The 20,949-nt window shown below is 39.7% G+C and overlaps 1 long non-coding RNA gene across 3 annotated transcripts in view; it reads right to left on the bottom strand.

Annotated features, from left to right (window-relative positions):
• Window positions 1–6,617: 6,617 nt before the first annotated feature.
• LOC146454705 (uncharacterized) overlaps window positions 6,618–20,949 on the bottom strand; it is a 29,705-nt gene continuing 15,373 nt past the window's right edge. Inside the window, exons 4-7 of one of the 3 annotated variants that reach the window (XR_014859233.1) lie at window positions 11,236–14,622; window positions 10,612–10,682; window positions 8,888–9,124; window positions 6,618–8,529 (exon numbers count right to left, since the gene is read on the bottom strand). This is a non-coding gene — a long non-coding RNA (uncharacterized LOC146454705). Of the gene's footprint in view, window positions 9,125–10,611; window positions 10,683–11,235; window positions 14,623–20,949 lie in introns of all 3 variants that reach the window. The other 2 variants (XR_014859234.1, XR_014859231.1) reach the window with 2 other exon arrangements.

Consider the following 20,949-nt stretch of genomic DNA (forward strand, 5'->3'; position numbering starts at 1 on the left):
TTTAAGTTGCAAAGTCCTGAAAACGGGCTGGTGGTTTGACAGTACGACCACTCCTTGTAACAGTGGGAGGGGATGCAGCTTCCACATGTTCAGCAGCAGGTTTCACAACAGGTGGGGGGTCTGTTTGTAGTACTGATTGTAGAGGCTCAGCTACTGGTTTTGCAACAGGGTGGAAATCTGACTGCGGCACTGATCGCAGCTGTCGGCGATTTTGACGGTAGGTTCGACCACCCGATACAACCACATATGAACGGGGGCCAATCATTTTCTTGCAAACAGCTTCTGACCAGGTAGATTCTTTGGCCTCTTCATCCTGACAGTCTGTCCAGGTTGCAACTCAGGTAATGCTGTACCTTTCAGGTTGTAGTAGAAAGCCTGCTTTTGCTTAGAGTTAATCAGTTTATCTTGCACAACCTGTGGGGGAACTGACTTAGGCTCTAGTTGTTTACTTGACAGCAGTAACAAATTGCGTGTTCTCCTGCTGAACAACCTTTGTGCTGGGGATGAACCAATTTCCGTAGGCATGTTACGATAGTCTAGGAGGGCAAGATAAGGGTCAAACTTTCCATGCATGGCCTTCCCCATGATGTTTTCACAGATTTTTACCGCACTTTCAACCTTTCCGTTACTTTGGGGGTTCCGTGGAGAGGAAGTGATGTGTTGAAAGTCCCAGTCACTTGCAAACTTTGCAAACTCTGCAGAAGCATATTGTGGTCCATTGTCAGAAATGACGATTTCCGGAATTCCATGCCGGCTAAACTGCATTTTCAACTTCTCAATAACAGTTCTGGAATCTGTCACGTTAAGCTTATCCACCTCGAAGAAAGAAGAATAATAATCAACAGTAATCAGGTACTGCCGCTAATCAAACAAGAACAGATCTGTGCCAACCTTTTGCCAAGGCCTTAATGGAATTTCATGTGGCATTAGTGGTTCTCGAGGCTGTGCTGGCTTGTACAAGTTGCAGATATCACACTTGAGAATGAAATCTTTTAACTTGGGATTCAAGCGCGGCCAGTAGAACACTTCTCTGGCTCGTCTAAGGCAGCCCTCAATACCAAGATGGGACGAATGGACCTTTTCCATCATTTCCTTTCTTAACTTGGCAGGTACAATGAGGCGCTCGCCCTTGAACAGCAAACCATTTTGGGCTGTGATTTCATCTCGAACTTGGAAGTATGGCTTGACCTCAGCTGGAACTTCATCTAGGGTTTTAGGTCAACCTTCTAGGACATTGGACATGAGAATCTGAAGGATGTCATCCGAGGCGGTGCCCTCTTTGAAATCCTTCAGTCGTGCTTCTGAAATAGGGAGATCCTCCACAAGTACTATCTCCTCGAGCTCATTGCAAAACTCGGTCTGTGAAGGAGGTTCGTCGAGATAGGCTCGAGACAGGGGATCAGACATTACCATCAAGCTTCCTTTTTGATACTTGACATCAAGGTTGTAACGCTGTAAGCGAAGCAACATCCTTTGAAGACGCTTGGGAGCAGAACCAAGGTCCTTCTTAAAGATGGCTTCAAGGGGTTGATGATCTGTTTTAACATGCACCACATCTCGACCATACAGGTATGTATCAAACGTCTCACATTGAAAAACCACGGAGAGAAGTTCCTTCTCAATCTGAGCGTAACAACTTTCCGCTGGAGTTAGAGCTCTTGAGGCAAATGCAACTGGCTGTCCCTCCTGAAGTAAGGAGGCGCCAAGTCCACTGAGAGACGCATCACTTTCAATTGTGACTTCACGATTAACATCATAAAACTTCAACACTGGAGCTTCGCAAACAAGACTCTTGATACTTTGGACAGCTTCATCATGAACAGGCAGCCAACACCACTCAGCATCCTTAAGCTCCAGTCGCCTTAATGGCTCGCAGAAACTTGACAGATTTGGTAAGAACTTTGCTAGGTAAGTAACCATGCCAAGAAATCTTTTCAAGGATTTGACATCTGTCGGGACAGGCATGTCACGTATGGCACGAACTTTGTTTGGGTCAGTCACAACACCATCCGCTGAGAGTAAATGGCCCATGAATGGTACACGTGATAGGCGAAGCTTAATCTTCTGAAAATTACGTGTTAGATTCAACTCACGGCAACTTTGTAGAAAGGCGGTTAAATTCTGATCATGATTCTTCACTGCTTCATCTACCGTGTCTCCAAATCCACAAACAAGGAAATCATCAGCAATTACTTCAACTCCTTGCAGACCCTCAATGGCTTCATGCATCTTCCGCTGCCATTTCTCAGGCGCAGAACTAATGCCGAATGGCATCCTCAGCCAACGGAAACGGCCAAAAGGGGTATTAAATGTGGTAAGGTAACTGGAGTTCTCAGTCAGTTTAACTTGCCAAAAACCACTTTTGGCATCCAAAACACTGAAAACCTTGGCATTGGTGAGACGAGAGGTGACATCTTCCACTGTCAGTAAGGGATAGTGAGAGCGCTTAATTGCAGTGTTCAAATCTTTAGGATCCAAACAGATGCGAACTGATCCATCCTTCTTGGGCACTGCTAGGACACTGGATACCCAATCAGTTGGCTCAGTAACAGGAGTAACTATCTTGTCAGCAACCATCCTGTCAAGCTCTGCCTTCATTGCTTCCTTCTTAGGAACAGGCACTCTTCGTGGGGGGTGAACTACAGGTTGCACATCCTTGCTGAGCTCAATGCTGTATTCTCCAGGTAAACAGCCAATACCTTGAAACACATCAGCAAAAAGGATTAGTAGAGGATCCTTTGTGACATTCTCAGAAACTGCTGACTCTTTCTTTGGAGCTGCAACTACATTATTGACAGAGGTATCAACACCAGGTACCATAATCTTCACAAGACCCATGCCTTGGGATGACTTCAAACCAAGCAAAGGAGTAACATCTTGATCAACAATAACAAAGTTAAGTTCATGCTTGCTACCTTTATGTGCCACTTTCAGCCTTGCAAAACCAAGAGCCTTTCGCTTTGAGCGATCGTGCATAACTAGTGTGATGTCTTTAGGAACAATGTTAGCTTTACTGTAATCTTTTGTTGCCCTGATGTAATCCTGTAGTGGCAAGATATTTGCAGAAGAACCAGTGTCAATTTGAAAGGTTACTGATGCTGAACCATTCAAAGTAAGCGAAACAAGAGCTTGATCTTTACCACTGACACTATGAACGTAAAAGACTTCTTCTTGTTCGACCATGTGAACTTTTGCATCTTCAGACTTGCTTCGGCACTTGACTGCAAAATGGCCTTCTTTACCACACTTCTTGCATTTCTGACCTGAAGCTGGACACAATTTCCTTTCCAGTGCATGTGTACCACCACAAAACAAACACTCTTTAATCTTGGGAGGGTCCTTGCTGGGAGGTTTGCGGCGCGGAACTTTCCCGCGCTTGGGTTTCGACCTTTGCCCCACTGCATTAATATCTTCGTTAGCTGAAAATTCTTCTGAGATTTCTGTCGCTCGCGAGTGAGTAACTTGACTTGCTTTGATAGTTTCGATGGCTTTATCTAGGTCAAGGTCTCGCTTTCCAAGAAGCTTTTCACGAACTCTGTCATCCTTCACACCAAGAATTAGCCGGTCGCGAACGAGCGATTCACGAAGTGCGCCAAAACCACATGATTCTGAAAGCTTCATCAATGCAGTTATGTAACTATCAAGCGATTCATTTGACCATTGCTCACGTTTGAAGAAAACATATCTTTCGTAGGTTTCGTTATGTGCAGGGACACAACGCTCCTCGAACTTTTCCAAGACCTTGTCAATTTTTAGAGCGTCCGACGAGTTTCCCCATTGAAAGGTTTCGTACATGTCCATTTCTTCTTTGCCGATCACATTTAACAACGAAGCCACCCGAACTTCCTGTGCTTTCTTGTGAATGCCAGCCGCTAGCTCGTAAAACTTCCATTCACGACGAAATGATTTCCAATTTTCTCCTTGATGCAGACGGTCGGAAAGATTCAACGGTGAGGGGATTTTAGCGGTAGTACTAACAGCAGCCATGTAAAACGTGCGACGATCCAAACACACTCGAACGAAAACTATAGACTTCAGTGAGCCTACCAATAACGGACGAAGCGTTGGACTTGAAGACTTCCAAGCTAGGAAGTGAACCTTGATAATTTGGTCTAGACCTGCTCTCTGACACCATGTTACGATCAACGTAAGGACACCGAGCATCAACACAACTCAACAACTTTAATGGCGGCGAGCAAAAGACCACGAGGTCCGATTACATAACAATAAATCACGTGATACAGAAATGCATGCTAATTTATGCAGTATCACAACAAATGTAGCTCAGTGGTAGAGCATCCGAACTAGTTATCAGAAGGTCCAAGGTTCGACTCCTGATAGGAGCACTCGGATGTTTTCTGAGTATGCCTGTATCACTTACTGAATAATATACCATTCTCATTCATTCATATTCTATCACATTTATTCCATTGTCCATATGCCACTCATGACATTCCAATCCTAGCAGTATGTATAATATTTGTCCCATGAACCTAGATTAATGGCCTTAGCTCCCACGAGTCTCCTTAAGCTCAGTGGTAGTGCATATTCATTACTATGCTTAATGCAAATTAATCGACAAATTAATTAATTTAATAATTGATGCAACTTAATTAAATAAAGATTATTGACAAGAATGTGTTTGTATTTTCATTTGAGTGAATTATAATGCTCTTACTAAAAGAATCCCATGAACTAAATTTTGCTTTATAGAGCAAAAGATAGACTTTTGATGTAAGGTCAACTTCTCCTTTGTTTCACAAGCGAATACAAGACAATTTGGAAGGAGAATCTAGCAATTTATCACAAGTAATTTAAGGTTTTTTTTGCAGGCACCCTTGGATTTCTTTTGTTTTTGTGCACACCCCAAAATGTCTGTCCAGCTCTGGCAAGGAAAAGAATAGAACAGGTGTACCCCAACTGGGGAAAACGTTTTGTGTGCAGTCCCATGATCAGCTGTAACCAGAGTCCATTGTTGAGGGAGGAAGAGAGAGGACCCTGGAAAAGAGATTGTCATTTCAAACCACGCTAACACCTTTCATGATAATAGTGCTATAATGTAGTATGTATCTTTCATGGCCTTAGCTCCCTTAGCTGCTGTAACTTAGTGGTAGAGCACCTGAACTAGTAATCAGGTCTTAGGTTCAACTCCCAATAGGAGCACTCGGATTTTTTCTGACTATGCCTGTGTCAATTACTGAATAATACATCATTCTCATTTATTCAACAGGCTTAAAATATTCCATCACAATTATTCCATTGCACATATGCCACACATGACAATCCAAATACTAGCAGTATGCAAGATGTTGGTACGATGAATTCAAACTTAGTGCTAGAGTATCCGAACTTGTAAGTGGAAGGTCTTAGGTTCAAGTCCTGATAGGAGCGCTCAGATTTATTCCGAGTATGCCTGTGTCATTACTGAATAATATATCATTCTCATTTAATTATTCACCAGGCTTAAAATATTCCATCAAATTTATTTCAAGAGTATACAGAGTACTTAAGGTACTGTAATTCCTTCCTTAAGGGATATTCAGAATTTTCTAATAAATAATTATAATAATAATGTGTGGAGGCGAGGATTGTAGATAAGGAGAGAAGACAGTAATCCTGTTGGAGATAAGCTGCCCTTTGATTGAGAACGGGAAGCAGAAGGACGAGGAGAAAACCCACAAGTACGCCCCACTACGATGGGAAATCAAAGGAGTACCTGGGCTATAAGATCACACAAATCAACATTATAATGGATGTACTTGGTGGATTTTCTAAGGGACTGAGTAGTAGTTTGAGGGAAATACTAGGAGCAAAGTGTAGCAGAGATGTTCTAGGACAGATGCAGAAGTCTGACCTAAGTAGTAGCCTGAACTTTCAAGGTCTTGTGCTACATTAAGATGCTCAAACTCCCGTTGCATCCACCTAATACCTAGATTAAGCATAGACCATTTTAAGATTTTTAAAATTTTAATTTTTTTTTACTCATATTTTTTTAATATTAAATTGATTTTCTTTGTTTATCACATGATTTTATTGTAAATTTAAACGCAGGGCTAGCCACGGGTTAAAATCTAGCTCCTTCCCTGTGTTTTTTATTTCATATCTGGCATCCACATGTTGACAATACTGCCTCCATAATAATAATAATAATAATAATAATAATAATAATAATAATAATAATAATGATAATAATAATAATATAAACTTACAGCTACACGGAATACACAAATCTATACAGAGTACAAAGGGTCTACAAGGCCAAGGGTATACAGAGTGTACAAGGATATGCATGGTACATAGGGTGTAGAACGGTATATAGGGCACACAGTGTCCAACTTTATCTAGGATATGTATGGTGTACAACATTATGTAGGGTATGCATGGTTCTGTACTTTTTTCTCTGGGTACAGCATTTAAACACATGCATATCATTTTGTTATAGTGACTTCAGTGTGCTGACCTGGATTTGTAGGTCATTTACCTTGTTTGAAATGATGTGTTCCCTCGTCATACAATTCAGAGGCTCATGTGAGCATCTGCAGCAATACAGCTATACAGGTATACCAGTTTTGGTGTGGATTCAGGTTTCCATGCAGGCTGTAATAATCTTGTTTTTATAAGTGATTAAGTTTTCAATCTCCCATTTACATTATTTATACTGGGCATTCAATAAAGTCAAACTGACATTTAGACAGTGCTGCTGACTATGTAAAGTGGCAACTCATTTATTCTAAAATACTCTAAATAAAATCATAAAAGATAAGAAATAAAAAATTAAGAAGATTAAAAATTGTTATTAATAGAAAAGCTGTTTTAAGCATCCGCCCCTGTTTTTTGAGTAAGGAGTTTTGTTCTAGTCAGTCACGATAAGGTTTTGCCATCCCTTTATGTTAATATGCAGACAAAATATCCAGTAACCATGTGTGTTTGCATATAAATATGCCACTCTGTGCAGTTACTCACTGATAACCCAGTACCAGCTTAGCACATTAAAGATTTCATTCCTTTTCTAAGATTAAGTAGGGTCACAGTCAGATAGTGATGGTACTGTTTGATACCAACAGGTCACTCCTTTATTTACAATATTACGCAAAAAAATACCCTTTCACCATGTGCCATGCTGGCATGCTAAAGATTTCATTCCTTTATTTCTACAATTAAGGAGCGTGATAAGAAACAAAAACTAATAAATTCAGGAGTGTCAAGTAGTCAGTCGGTGATAGTTACGGTGGATGGCACCACTCCTTTTGTGAGATTAAGGATTGTCATGTAATCAGTCAGCAACAGTTATGTGTGATGCTAATAGGCTGGCTCAAGTTATATGCACTCCCTTATTAAATACCCTGCAATCACATTCTGTCTTGGCATATTAAAGATTTTACTCCATCACATGAACAAGCAATAAGTATTGCATAGTCAGGCAGTGAGGGTTGTGATTGATGCTCACAGGCTGCCAGTTATTTGTGCATAAGCAGTTAAAACACCTTATGTCCATGTGCCGCATTGCCACATGTAAGAATTTACTTATTTATTTCTAAGGAGTCATGTATTCAGACAGTGAAAGTCATGACTGATGCCAAATAGGTTACCCCTTTATCTGCTATAACTATTCTGAGATAAAATACTCTGCAATCATGGTGCCATCTTTGCATATTAAACATTTTACTCCATCATTTCAACAAGAAATGAGTGTCACATAGTGTTACGTTTGAGGCTGGCTGCACTCATATTTAACATAACTCAGTAGCACTTAGCACATTAAAGATTTCATTCCTTTTCTAAGATAAAGGAGTGTCACATAGTCAGATAGTGATAGCAATGTTTGATACCAGCAGGCTACTCCTTTATTAACAATATTATTCAGATAAAATACCCTGTCACCAGATGGCTATGTTTGACATTCACAGGCTTTCCTCTATTCATATAAAAGTACATAAAGCAATGTATGTCCAAGAAGTCATACATTCATTCAGTGAGAGGTATGTTTGATCCCAATGAACTAACCCTCGTTTTGTTATTACAACATAAAATACTAGGTGAGCATGTGCCATCTTGGCATATAAAAGATTTTGCGCTTTCATTTCTAAGCAAGAAGCGAGTGTAATGTAGTCAGCCAGTAACAATTTGATGTCAACAGTGTACCTCTGTTTGTTCACCCTGTGACCATAATTCATTTTGGAATATTCATCCTTTTAAGCCTCAACATCAACATTCATTTTCTCCTCACTATTCTTCATATTTTTCTCATGACATTAGTTAGAAGTATTTGTCTAAATATTCTCATAGGCTGAATTCTTGAACAAGTCGTGATATTGTGAGGAGAATTTGCATGTGTGTCACTATCTGGGCTTAATGGTTAAAGGAACTATCCCAAAATACTAGAAGTAATTTTTAAATAAATAAATAGTCGGCTCAAAGGAGTCAGCAGATATAATAGCAGTCAGTTCATGTTAATTGCATAGGAGTTGGCTACCAGTGGTCCACGCCAAAGGTAAATGTGACCATTTCTTCTGACCAATACTTTAGATACTGGTAATAAAGATAGAGAGAAAAAAAACTACAATTCATCTTGCATCAAAAATTTAGGCTGTTACCTACAGAAAATTTGATGGAGCCCCGTGAGGCCAGAAGCTGTGAAGTTCAAGTCCAACCTGTGAAATGTTAGAAGCTAGAGTAAAACATTTAGGTGGCCAAAAAAATTGCTTTGGACCTCAAGCAATCTGACTCCTGTAAGCTAACAGCCTTGATCATCAGAAAGGCACTGGACAAACATAATATACTTTCACATGTGGAATATTTAAAATATTTACTTGAGACATTTTTGGCTGCTGAGGCCTCAAAAACAGCCAAAAGTGTCAACAAATTTCTTTGATGTAGTTAGCTTTACCCATAACGTTGTCATCTGTCTCAACATGCACTAAATCCAGCTCTTCATTAGTTGATTGAGGTTCAGCTCAAGCTGTGAGAGCACAGTTGTATCCAGGAGTGGCGTTCTCTGCCCCAATTACTGCATATGAAGGTAGTTGGCTGCAAGGGTGTAGATGATGCAGTCCCAATTTGGTATGATGTTTTCTCTTTCCAATCATCATTTATGTTTTGGTTGGCCTTCCAAATACTTGTCCTGCTGGAAATGATGTCATAAAAAGACGTAGTTACTAAAACAAGGAATGACCTAAAATGACCTAAAATGATCTAAAATGACCTAAAATGACCTAAAATGATCTAAAATGATCTAAAATGACCTAAAATGATCTAAAATGATTTTATTTTTTTAATTTTATAACAAAGACTAGTGAGCAGCACAACAGAACACTTCTTGTAGTTTATTTCCGACGCGTTTCGTCTCTACCAGAAACTTCTTCAGGGAAATTCCCGATAATTACTGTATCACAACCGCGGCTTTGATTGATGCAAAGTGTCTAGTTTTTCCCCAGCAACGTGGTTTTGATTGGTACGAAGTGCCTAGTGTTTCCCCAGCAACGCGGTTTTGATTGGTACGAAGCGAAGTTCCATGTTTCGCCCAGCAACGCGGTTTTGATTGATGCAGCTATTTTATATGGAACTGGCACAGAGAGAGTTATCTTTCATTCATGCGCTACCCTTGACTTGTTAACTGCGTGTTTATTTAAGGAAATAGGCCTTATCATGGTGTTCGACGCCATTTTGACGAGTAGGCAAACAGGCTTGAAAAAACAGTGTTTGTATGGAAATCCGATGTCAAATAATTTTGATAAAACATCGCTTCTGAAAAATTCATGAATTGGAAACTTTTGGCACTAGAAAGAGGATTAAGAAAAAAAAAATTGGAGAGACGTAGCTGTGCCAGAAAGCGTCCAGCCGTGTTTTGAATTTTTCATACATTTGTCTACATAGCGAACCAGCCGTGAACTGCTGCTAAAAATAGTTCGCGGGAAAAAATACCGAAAACCGTGATAAGGCCTATTGATGCACAGATATGCCTTTACATTGTTTACAAAAGCGTTTTATCAGTGTTTACACAAGTATTTAGCCTTGTCGTGTGGCTTTTAATGTGCGACCAGAAAACGAACCCGAAAAAAATTGGTCAGTGCGATATTTTTAGGTCTTCCAGACCGGCCAAAAAAAAAAAAGATTCGCTCATTTTGCGGTTTGTTTACGCAACTTTGTCATCGAATTGGCTTACGTGCAACCATCGGCACTTTTCAAGTCTTCTGTCTTTCCGGTAGTTCACAGCAGCTTCCTGGTATCAGCCTTTACTTTGGTAAGCACTCAGTTCTGTAATTCTGTAATTTTATCTTGGTTTCACTTCATTAAGATCATTTAAGAATATTTCAGATTTATTTTAGATGATTTTAGGTCATTTTAGATCATTTTAGGTCATTTTAGGTCATTCCTTGTTTTAGTAACTACGCATAAAAAGAATGCAATCAAAGGTCACAGAAATTAACTCCATTTTTTTGTCAAAATAAGATTGTGGTTGTTGTGGTGTCTGTTTCCTGAGAGCATGTGTTCCATTTCTTATGACCTTACAATATATGTTTGAGATAACCTTGAAAGAAGAAGATCAAAAGACAAGCTTGAATTTAGGAAAAATATTACTATGTTTGGTGATACAAGTGACCTTTTCCTTACCACATGCTTTTCACTGACTGGTTATAATTTGTGAAAGAGCATCTGCTACTGTTCCTGGTTGCTGTTAGTGACTGTGGAAAAAGTATAAAGATTTAAACTCTAAACCAGCCATAACACAATAAGCTGTCTTCAGGAGTTCAAAGAAGGACAAAACTAATGTTATGTACAAGTATTCACCACTTCCTCTCTAAAGCTTTTAAGTCTTTCATGAGGGTTGAGCAGCTTTGCATTATTTCTAGGACTTTTTAAGTTTTATTTTATTAAGGGTCAACTAACAGGGGTCCGGCTACACAAATCAGGTATCCTTTACATAGAGCACAACAATGAAATTCTGCATAGAGGGAAAATTTGTAAAGTTATTCAATGTCCAGAATCATGCTTGCTTCTAAACTCTAGAACACGGGGAAATTTGAAGAAAAAAAATACCATTTGACAAGTCATTAAGGTATTTACTGTGGAAGTTGAAGGCCATTTACATTCATCTTAGTTTCATGACATATAAATTCCTTTGTGCAAGCAACAAAAGAAAGGTAAATTTCCACACCTCTTCAATACAGCATCCTACAGAAATGTCTATTTTGCAGTAATGTAATGACAGCTACACCCCAGTCAAAGGTCACTTACATGCATGAGGCATTTTCTTTCTTTCTGGATGATCCCCTTTTTGCCTTCTTCTTTGGATGTCAGCCTTCTTCAGTTTTTACTAGTTGAGAGACAAACCTTAAGAGCACTTATGAGAGAACGCAAACCAAAACACTTGGCAACGTTGAAATTAAAGAAACTAAACATATTACACTGACAATACAAAAAGGAGATGAACTCCTTCATGGGGGTCTCTATCGTATCATTTTAATTACTGTGACAGATTGCTTTCAAAACCAGTCTAACAAAGCAATGTCTTAAATCTTAAAATTATAAAACTGTTCCTTCCTGTTTTCTCACTACCAAGACGTTTGCCAGTTAATTATTACTTTCCAAACACGACCATGCACTTGCCAACTATTTTGTGGTTGTTTTACTTCAAACTGGAAAATGTTTCACCACAGATTTCATCAGCTATTGAAAAAATATCCATGTTTTAGCGTCAATGTTATATAGAAAAGTTCAATATCTCTTTCTTACAAAATTCTCATTCAAAACCAGTCTAACAAAGCAATCTACACTTAAGTAAAAGGTTCGTCGTTCCTGTAGAAAGGGAATTCATTCAGTTCTCACAGGCGAATTTCCAGACTAAACACTGCATACTGAAAAAGTGAAAAACCTTTATTGCCTGAGAAAAGTAATGTTTAAAAATAAAATCAAAGCACCTAAGCCCAGAGTTGGGAAGAATGTCCCACAGCACTAGAACTCTTGTTGTGAACTATGGACTTGCCAAATCGGGAATAGATGCCCAATGAGAACCATTGTCTCTTCATTAACATCATAAACCATGGACAATAAAAGGCTCTCTGGTCCTGCAAACAGTGGTCAGGCATTTGTCATGCTTTACAGTGCTCATTGATGGTACAGCTCTGTGGAGGCGCGGTGGTGTAGTGGTAAGCGCGTCAGACTTTCAATTGAAGGGTCGGTGGCTCGTGGCCAGGTTGGTCTCTTCATTGCTCTGTTGTTTCCTAAGACAAGAAACTTTGCTTCTTCACCCAGGTGTATCAATGGGTACTGGCGACATACCGCTGGTTGTAACCGTGCGATGGCCTAGCATCCCATCCAGGGGGAATAGCAATATTCCTAGTTGCAGCATTGAAAAAAATCTCCATGTTTCATTCTCAATGTCATATCAAAAGTTTAATACTTCACACTTTTATAGAATCAACTCTGCATACTCTACATTTCTTGTAGTCAGCTGTCGACACGCCAAGGCGGGAAAGAACAAAAATGAGAAATGTTCCCTAATTTTCAACATCCCAAACTGCAGCCAGTATAAGGCTCTCTGTTGCTGTATAAAGGGCATTCATTCAGTTCTCACAGGCCAATTTCTACATTAAGCATGGCATACTAAATAGGTGGAAAAGTTTTCGTGCCTGAGGAAAGGGATGTTAAAAAAAGGACCTAAACCCAGAGTTGGGTAGATTGGCCCACAGCATTTACAACTCTTGTTGTGATGTATGGACTCGTCCAAAGCGGGAATAGATGCACAATGAGAAATATTCTCTATTCTTTAGCATCCCAATCTGCAGCCAGTGAAAAGGCTCTGACTCTTTCCCTGCATATAGGGTATTTATTAAATTGTCACAGGCCAATTTCCATATTAAATACTGCTTACTGAATAAGTGGCAAAGTTTTACTGCCTGAGGAAAGAGATGTTTAAAACGAAACGGACCTAAACCCAGATTTGGGTAGAATGCCCCACAGCATTTACAACTCTTATTGTGATGTATGGACTTGGCCAAAGCGGGAATAGATTCTCTATTCTTTTACATAAAAACCATAGACAGTGAAAGGCCCTCTGGTCCTGCAAACAGCGGTCAGACGTTTGGTTTGGTTTATGAATACCATTTAAGGAACAACTCTTAAAAAAAAACACTCACATGTTGTAGGCAAATTTATTTCTTGTAATTTGTGGTTTCTCTCTGGAGGTCTTCATCGTATATCTCAAATTTCTGGCAACTGCACAATCTTTGGTTTTTTCTGTTCTGGGAACTGGTCTCCTGATTTTTCTAGCTTGAGAAAAGCCTATTGTGCACTTATGAGAGGAAGCATGTAAACAAATGACAATCCTGAAAACTGAACTAACTGTACTTGTAATGCATAATTACTTAGTTGTTCCAATGCCTTGTTGGCATTATCAAGGTGAAAGATCTAATTGACACTGATTTTTAATTTGATACCTGAATCTATATTGCCCCTGTTCAAAATTTCTGTGCATACATCACTGTATCTTTTATCCCATGCATAAACAATGCAATTCTCCTGACTCATCACTTTTGTATTTCATATAACCTCTGAAAATTTGGCAGTTTTGCATGGTTGCCAATCAACGAAAAGGCGTCCTGTTTTTCTTCCAAGAACCTCCATATTCACGAGTTAAAAGTATTAACCCCTATACAGGATGGATCATTTTAATTTTAATCGCTGTGACAGATTTAGTTCAAAAACCAGTCTAAGAAAGCAACCTACCCTTTTTTTCTTTGGTCTTGTTCAGTGAAATTCATAATAATCAAACTATTGCTTCCTGCATTCTCACTGCCAGGATGTTGTCAGTTAATTGTAATTTTTCTAAAACGACCATGCATTTGCCAACTATTTTTTGGTTGTTTTGCTTCAAACTGGAAAATGTTTTGCCACAAATTTCATCATCTATAAAAAAAATCTACATGTTTCACCTTCAATGTTATATAAAAAGAGCAATATCTCATTACTTTATAGAATAAACACTGCATGCTTAGTGAGTGCAAATTGCTTCATCGTCTGAGGAAAGAGATGTGTTAAAAGAATAATTATCCAAACCCAGGATTGGGAAGAACGGCCTACAGCAATCTTTATAATCAAATGTAGACACAACCAAAGAGGGAAAGGACAAAAATGAAAAATTGTTCCCTATTCTTCAACAACCCAATCTGCAGCCAGTAAAAGGCTCGCTGTTCCTGTAGAAAGGGAATTCATTCAGTTCTCACAGGCGAATTTCCAGACTAAACACTGCATACTGAAAAGGTGAAAAACAAAGGCTTTATTGCCTGAGAAAAGTGATGTTTAAAAATAAAATCAAAGCACCTAAACCCAGCATTGGGAAGAATGGCCCACAGCACTAGAACTCTTGTTGTGAACTATGGACTCGCCAAAGCGGGAATAGATGCGCAATGAGAACCATTGTCTCTTCATTAACATCACAAGCCACAGACAGTAAAAGGCTCTCTGGTCCTGCAAACAGTGGTCAGGCATTTGCCATGCTGTACAATGCTCATTGAAGGTACAACTCTATGGAGGCGCGGTGGTGTAGTGGTAAGCGCGTCAGACTTTCACTTGGAGGGTAGGTGGTTCATGACCAGGTTGGTCTCTTCATTGCTCTGCTGTTTCCTAAGAGAAGAAACTTTGCTCCATATTGTCTCTCTTCACCCAGGTGTATAAATGGGTACTGGCGATATACCGCTGGTTGCAACCCTGCGATGGCCTAGCATCCCGTCCAGGGGGGAATAGCAATACTCCTACTTGCAGAATTGAAAATATCTTCATGTCCCATTCTCAAAGTCATGTCAAAAGTTGAATACTTCACACTTTTATAGAATCAACTCTGCATGCTGAATAAGTGCAAAATGCTCCACTGCCTGAAGAAAGGGGTGTTTTATAAGAATAATTGTCCAAACCCAGGATTGAGAAGAATGGCCTACAACATTTACATTTCTTGTAGTCAGCTGTAGACACGCCAAGATGGGAAAGGACAAAAAGGAGAAATGTTCCCTACTTTTCGACATCCAAAACTGCAGCCAGTATAAGGCTCTCTGTTCCTGTATAAAGGGAATCCATTCAGCTCTCAGAGGCCAATTTCTACATTTAATATCACATACTGAATAAGTGGAAACGTTTCACTGCCTGAGGAAAGGGATGTTAAAAAAAAAAGACCTGAACCCAGAGTTGGGTAGAATGGCCCACAGCATTTACAACTCTTGTTGTGATGTACGGACTTGTCCAAAGTGGGAATAGATGCACAATGAGAAACATTCTCTATTCTTTAGCATCCCAATCTGCAGCCAGTAAAAAGGCTCTGACTCTTTTTAGAATGTTAGATATGTTTGGCCCCATTCATGAAGTAAAGCCATCAGAACAAAATTTGGAGGAAAGAGCCTGCATACTTCATAATTACATCCACAACAGCTTCTCTAGCTTTTGGGTTAGGAAATTTGAAGCTTTTCCTGCTCCGCTTCTACCTTAGATTGATTGTGCTCCACTTTGACAATGTCTTCTTTGAGGGACACATTCCACATCATGCCAGTAAGGGTTGCCACATGGAAATGTTGACAGGTGTTCATATTAATTACATTCACAGCTGATTTCTTGTTGATATGATGATTTTTAAGTGTGGGCCTATTAAAACTCTAGAAATGCAATAATTGATTCTTTTTTATTGCAAATGCTGATGCCCTCTGTAGATGGAAGGGCTGGTGAGGCAACAGATGACAGACAGGAAAGTGAGTTCATGTAAACTTTCGCAGATGCTGAAAAATTGTGGACTGACATGAAACCTAATGCTGAGGATTTAACACCATAGGTGTGGTTTGGTCTATTGCCAGTAGCTAGAAACAGTGTACAGAACATCACAGGTTTGATTCTCATCAGAAACCTAGACGTTTGTGGCTATTGCCTTTGAGGTAAATAGACACTATATCACCATGTGTGAAAGTAAGTTGGGTGGTCAATTTTCTGATTGTATTCAGAACTGTTGGGATCGAATCGGAAAACTAACAGTTAAACAAGTCGGATGTGAACACACGGTTTTACTATAAAATAAAACGCCTTACAGATTTGTCCTAAATTGTTTTTCCCTTTGCAATAAAGATACATCTCCGTGGAACCCAGAATGGAAAGAAATCCCTGAAGAATGGCCAATCTATGAATTAGAGGAAATGGAGATCTTAAAAGCTGTGAAAATACATTTTGTGATGGGATTTGGAAGAGTCTACATTCTGCTCTAACCTTGAAATCAAACCTTGGACTTGAAAGGATTTTACAAGACCCGGGAAATCACAGCGGAATATATATTTTTGTTTTAAATGTTGATATCCTTTTTAACAGCAGTCAAAATTCAGCCAAAATTCTTTAACTTCTGTAATCTGTCTCACAAAGCCATCTGAGTGATGGCTTTGAACAGAGACAAAGGATCTGCAAAAATTAAACGTGTGTTTCCACACACGCAATAAAATCCCAAGCTGTTCTACTCCCTAAGGTATAGGTATTGATTATTTGAATAACATTTTTGGCTGGAGAAGCTTTCATTATTCTTTCGTTGTTGATTCGTGTTTACATTTCAGTAAGGAACATTTCAACATTGACAATTTCCATATTAAAGCCACTCGAAATTTGATATAAGCTTGCACAGGCAATTTTGGATAACAAATTTTACAACTGAAGTCAGTCTAGATTTTCTTCATTACTTTGTTCTTTTGAGATCCGCTTATTATATTTTCTTGTGATCAGCAGTTGCCGTAACGTGACCGACATTATAGCCAAGATGAATCATAAACTTAACCTGGTTCTGACTACGGTGGCAGAAATTGACAAGCATAAAAGAACAGCAAAAGCAGTTGGAGAAAGTAAATATTGATCTCCAAAAAAAGCTTTGCGTTTGTTCATGGGTCCATCGAAGCTTTGACTGAACGAGTTGACACTCAAGCAAAGACCAATTCTGAGCTCAGGAGAAAGGTGTGAACAACTTGACAGAAAGTGTGAACTTTGACAAGGAACAAGCAATTTAATTAGAAAGCCACAGTTGGAGAAACAGTTTAATATTTCATGGCATTCCAGAAGAAAGAAATGAATCCAGTGCCAAGACTGAATCACTGCTTTACTCCTTTCTAGAAGACAACCTGAAGTACAAGACAGCATTGACAAAATCTCGATAGAACGTGCACATGGTTTTGGTAAACATAACACAAATGGCGAGGAGCTACATCCAGTCATAGCAAAGTTTAGTTTCTACAAGAATACAAACTCACATTATCTAGAGCCCATACTCTCGCTGGAACAGACTTTCAGTTTGGATTTTAAGTCTTTCTTCTACGAGCTGTTACTACAGGTTTTCCAAACATTCACCAAATTTGCAAAGTGGTAATTTCCAACCCGATGTGCAGCAACGAAACTTACAGGGCAAAACAAAAACAAAAAAAAAATGTACTTTAAAATTACTGATCATTGAATAAAACACACTAGTAGCGAAGCAAAAATTTTCCAAAAAAAAAAACTTGAAAGTAAAAATGTGATCCTTCCATCACATGGCTGAATTTGATCTGCTCGCTAGAGCATGTGTTTTTTTACACAATAGTGTGCAGGCGTCAAGTTTCATCAACGAAAATAGAAAGGAAAACAGACAAAAAGCTTTCCTAAATAAAAAATTTATTCAGGTAACTCTTTGTTCAAGCCAGAGAAAAAAAATGCATATAGTTCTTAATGCGAGACGAGATACATGCAAGTGATTTGAAGGAACTACAAGTCCATTTCGAAACAAATTTATCTATGTGTGCAGAGCATGTTTTTTGAAAATTTGGCAAGATGAATTAGTCAATTAGACTGGCATTTCAGGACTAATTCACAATCAAATCTGTAATATTCGAATAGTTCAATTCCCAGAAGAACTTGAGAATTACACAGAAAGTCCGTGATTTAAGATGTCTGCTCGCTAGTCGGATTGGTAAAACTGCAATTTGTCCTTAAAGCATAATTTTTCCCGTTATTTCTCAGTTTTTCAACGTGGAAACCGTTGAGTACTCCTTTGTAGTTCTTCTTTCGATTTACCATTTTAAAAAGGTATGTTTCCTTTGGAAAATATGAAAATCTGCAACTAAAAATGTAGGGGTCTGACCCATGTGGCAACAAAACTGAAATTTGAGATCACCCTGACTAGAAAAAAAGCTATTTTGTCTTAAATAAAAGCAAGTGACAAAAGTTTCGTAACACCTTCCCAGTCGGTCTTGTGCATGCTGATATTCTTGCTGGTGCTGCTCTTCTACTGCTGATGTGGCCTTCCTAAACAGTCACAACAGTCAACAGTCCCATTAAATGACATTCTCACGTTGTTTTACTGGCTGGCATTTAAAAGGGCATATTCCTGGATATGTCCATTGGAACGGGTGACCACAGAGCGCCATCGGGCTACAAAATTTAGAGATAGATCTTCAAATTGTTCATTGGTAATACCCACAAGAAGAACATATGTTCACCCAGCTACATCAATAAGGCCAGTAAGGCAACTGCAGATCTATAAAATCTGCTTCAGTTGGGGTGACCCCCACCCCCTCCCCCCGTGCTGCCTGAAGGAATGAGTGGTCTTGGGGTGCCAAGGAAAGCCACAGTATACCATGTCCTACCTTGCTTCCCTACCCCACCCTACAGACCCCAGGCTTCAAAGTGCCTAAGTCTCTGACAAATCTCTCCTGACTTGGATCAAACCTAACTGGAGTCCTGGTACAGTCCCTGAAATGGGAAATCAATTTGTGCCATGTGCATACAGAAAGCAAGGATTAGAATTAGCACATGAACATGAACATAAGTAAGAGGTTAGGATAAGCATTACAAAAAGAGAAGGCCTAGGCATGTTAAAGTTGGCTTTAGCGATAGCAAAAGAACAAGGTTATAGAAAAGTTTAGTATTATGGTGAAGGTTAGGACACAAATTAATCACCTCAGGAGCAGACTTGTATCCAGTGGCTATATATGTGTTTTGTAGGGTGAGAAGATTGGAGAAGAGGATAGATTGAGGTGCGTGGGGTGTCATGGGAAGAGGTGCCTCTTCCCATGACATCCAGCACACCTCAATTCATCGTCGTTAAGTTAGTCATAAGTTATTGTAAGAACTGTAACGTGTGCGGTTAAAAAAAAAAGTTTCTTCCCATGACACCCCGCGCGCCTCAATTCATCGTCGTTAAGTTAGTCGTAAGTTATTGTAAGTACTGTAACGTGTGCTGTAAAAAAAAAAAAAGGAAAAAAAGACTGGGTACGAGTCTGCTTCAGGAGCTGTACAACTACTTAGATGATATCAATATTGAATTTCTACATTGGATCAGAGAAATATTTACTCTTGCTCTGCTTTTTCAGTGAAAGCGTGGTTTAGAAAGGGGAGAGGAAGTGATGTGTTCCTTTTGTTATCCTTCATTTTTGTATACAGTGGCCCTCAACCATTGCACTTGAAGCAATGAAATGACTCTGTACCACTTTACGATCTCTAGTAGACTTTATGAACATTGTACAGATTGCTTGTTACACAGAACAGAACAGAAGGATTCTGTGAGGTTCCAGTTACTACTCAGTGTCTGTGTGGCCTGCTCCAGGGGTGGTACTGCCACTGAATGAAAAGAACAGTAAGTTCTTTCTGTGAAATGTGTTGATGAACTGTTCCACGACCAATGAATCCTCTTGTCCAGCAGAGCTCTGGACAATCTTCCAGATCTTGATGCACTGCAGAAGGTGAGTAGTAAGCTAAACAATGACTGAGTCAGAACTCCAGCAGTTCCAGACTGTGATGCTCAACATTAACATTAGTAACCATCCCCAAAGTGGTTAGACATTCACAACAGCACCTACTCGATCCTGTCACAGTCATCAGCAGCCTTTCCCGAGGGGAGAGAAGAAACTTCTAAAGGACTCCCCGAAAGGAGAACACTGAATTTTGTAACCATACCGGTCCAATCCATTTTGAAGTAAAGGATGGGGTTGTGGTTAGTCAGGACTACAATTAGGAAGTTAGCGTTAGAAGTTATGGTCAATGTTATGGCTATTGCTAGGTTATTGGGTACCCATGGTTAGATTATCTAATCTAAAGGTTAATGATCCTAACTGTTATCCTAACTAACTACACTCCCACCCCTAACTGCAGAATTTAGAGAACTAGAATGGTTACAAAGTACAGTGTTTTCCTTTCAGGATGTCCTCAAGAAGCCTCTTCTCTCCTCTCAGGAGAGGCTGCTGGTGACTATGACGGGATCAAGCAAGTGCTGTTGTGAACGCCTCTCAACAGCACTGGGAATGGTAACTGACGCAAAATGTTCAGCATCAAAGTCTGGACCTGCTAGAGTTATGACTTGGTCATTGCTCAGCTGACTGCTCGCCCCCTGCAGTGCATCAAGGTGTGGAAGATTGACCAGAGCTTTGCTGGCCAGGAGGATTCATGGGTAATGGAACAGCTCATCATCACAATCCATAGAAGGAACTTACTGTTCTCTTCATCAGGTGGCAGCACGACTCCTGGAACAGATGACAAAGTTACTGCGCAGTACCCAGATCCTCACAGAATCTTTCTGTCCAATCCTGTGTAACAAGCAATCTGTCCAGTGTTTGTGAAGTCTGGCAGAGATTGTTGAGTGGTGCAGAGTCGTTTCGCTGCTACAAGTGTAACGGATGATGGCATGTCCTGTCAACTGTCCAGTACAGTAAGGGTGAGGAAAGGAATACTAGACTCACTAGACAAAGGCTAAGAGAATGCAGGCAAGAGGAAATATTTTTTGCCTCTTTCCAATGAAAGAAATGTCGACAGTGATACCATCCCTTGGGACCCCTAGCCAGAACTGAGCCAAGCCAAAGAGAGGTTGGTCGGAGACTTGGGTGCTTCAAGACCCAAGGTCTGTGGGGAAGAGAAGAGATGTGAGGTAGGGCGTGGCACATTGCAGTTTCCCATGACAACCCAGGATCGCTCATTCTT

This window comes from Pavona decussata, unplaced genomic scaffold (assembly GCF_977016875.1).
Source record: "Pavona decussata unplaced genomic scaffold, jaPavDecu1.1 SCAFFOLD_300, whole genome shotgun sequence".
NCBI classification, from domain to species: Eukaryota; Metazoa; Cnidaria; class Anthozoa; order Scleractinia; family Agariciidae; genus Pavona; species Pavona decussata.